This window comes from Nomascus leucogenys, chromosome 13 (genome assembly GCF_006542625.1).
Source record: "Nomascus leucogenys isolate Asia chromosome 13, Asia_NLE_v1, whole genome shotgun sequence".
Taxonomy (NCBI): domain Eukaryota; kingdom Metazoa; phylum Chordata; class Mammalia; order Primates; family Hylobatidae; genus Nomascus; species Nomascus leucogenys.
Genome location: NC_044393.1, coordinates 34259377 through 34261711, shown reverse-complemented (window position 1 = coordinate 34261711; position 2335 = coordinate 34259377).

The following is a 2335-nucleotide window of genomic DNA, read 5'->3' as shown; positions in this document are numbered from 1 at the left end:
CTGTAAGTGTGGGAGAGGGAGGACTGACCAAGGGCTCCCCTAGAAGGGCAAGGCCAGCAGGAGGGCCCAGCTCACATGCCATGCAGCTTCAGGGTCAGTGGAGTTTACAGAAGGTGACAGGGCTCCCTCAGGATACTCAGGAGTCTCAGGGAACCCTGTATGGGGACCCCAACCCCCAGGAAGTGTGCAGGAGTTAGGATGCTGAAGGGTGTTACAGGAGGTGGGATGCTTGAAGGGGGTTCAAAGGTGTCCTCAGTGGCCTAGGAGTCCCATGGAAAAGGTGGACAGAGGGGTCGAAGTGAGGGCCAACTGAGTGGGTGGTCCCTTGGAGGCCACTGCTGGGACTCCATGGGGTCAAAGGAATCCCCACTGTAATGTTGAGAATCCCCAGATGGCCTGCTCTGGGGGCTGTTTCTGCTCTGACCTTCTGTGTGCTTGAGTGGAAAGCGGGGAAGAGGGAGCATCAGGACTTGGAAGAAGTGCAGAGCTGGCAGAGTCCTATCTCAGGCCTGCCTGTCCACCCATAACAGGCATCCCAAGAGGAGACCAGCACTAGGGACATATCAGGCGCTCAGGAAACATTTCTTGAAAGATGAGCAGATGAATAAATGTGAATGTGTTTTCCCACAGCTCCTTCCTTCCTCCCCTGCCATGTGGGACCCTCAGTCTCTGCTGCCTCCTCCTTTCTTGAGAAGCTCAGCCTGAGAAGGAGCCGGCAAGAACCTTCCCCACACTCAGCTCCAAACGCCTGCTCTCCCAGGTCATCTGCCTGCCCACACGCTCCTGTTCCTCCTTCACAAGACCGTGATGCCCCAAAGCAGTGTCTCCATTCATGGTCCTGAGCAGGGGCCACGGGATTGGGCTCTGGGCACTGACTCACGGCACCTCCCTAGAAGGTGAGAAACACTCCAAATCTAAACACACCAGGACTCCTCCCATCCATCGCCTTGGGACTGGCCATAAACCACAGACTCTCTCCAGGCTCTCAAGAGTTATCCCGGCCAGGCGCAGCGGCTCACGCTTGTAATCCCAGCACTTTGGGAGGCCAAGGCGGGCGGATCACGAGGTCAGGAGATCCAGACCACGGTGAAACCCCGTCTCTACCAAAAATACAAAAAATTAGCCGGGCGTGGTGGCGGGCGCCTGTAGTCCCAGCTACACAGGAGGCTGAGGCAGGAGAATGGCGTGAACCAGGGAGGCAGAGCTTGCAGTGAGCCGAGATTGCACCACTGCACTCCAGCCTGGGCGACAGAGCGAGACTCTGTCTCAAAAAAAAAAAAAAAAAAAAAAGAGTTATCCCATCTTCTGGATTCCTGCCTACCCCAACTCCCCCAGCCTTGTTGAGGTTCTCTATTGCCTCCTGAATACACATGAACCCCTATACCAATTTTAAGAAAAAAATGATTCTCTTTCCTCTTTGTCCAAGCACCTTATCCCTCAAACCCAAAAAGAAAGAAGCTCTCCCTTCTCTTTCTGTGATGGGGACAGTATTTCTTCTAGTATCCTGCAGCCCTCCCAGTCCTGCTGCTTGTGGTAGAAATGCTGCCACAGCCCAACATCGAGGAGTCCTCGATGACCGCCCTTTACAACTCGTATTCAATTCTGCCTCCAAAATGCCTATGTCCACTTATGTGAGATGGTAAATGTTTAACAATGGACTTTCTGAAAGGGAAAAACCAAAAGCTGTTTTGCAGTGCTTGCCAATTTCTCTAGTGTAATAACTCCCAACCTGACCAATTTCACACTGCCAACAGTTAAAACCAGATCGCAAGATTCCTGAAATTTAACAATGGGTTTTCAGGGCCCAGTCCAAGCCTGCTGCTGGAAACCTCAGAGTTAAATCCCTATTATCCACACTTCTCACCTCCACCACCCCTCCCTGTCCCAGCCAGCATCATCTCTTTGGGGACCACTCCTCTGGCTTTCATTTTTCAGCCACAGCGATTCTTTGGAAAAGTCAAATCATATCACTTCTCTGCTTCTTCCCCAACACAGCTGCATGGCTCCCGCTCTCCCTCCTTCAGGTCTTTGCTCAATGTCACTTTATTAAATGTACCTTCTATAAACTACCTTGTATAAAATATTATTTCTTTTCTTTATCCCAGCATTCTAATTTCCCTTATCCTAATTAATTTTTTAGCCCTTATTTCCATAAGTATTATGCTGAATACAGGCAGCCCTCGCTTTTCATGGCAGTGCAGGATTGCAAAAATGACTGTGCAACCTGAAACCCAGGAAAGCAGTCTCCATATCCAGTCAGAAAAACAATGATCATTCTGTGACCTTTACCATTTTTTGTCAAAATATTAGAAACTCTCACACTCTCAGTTACAAA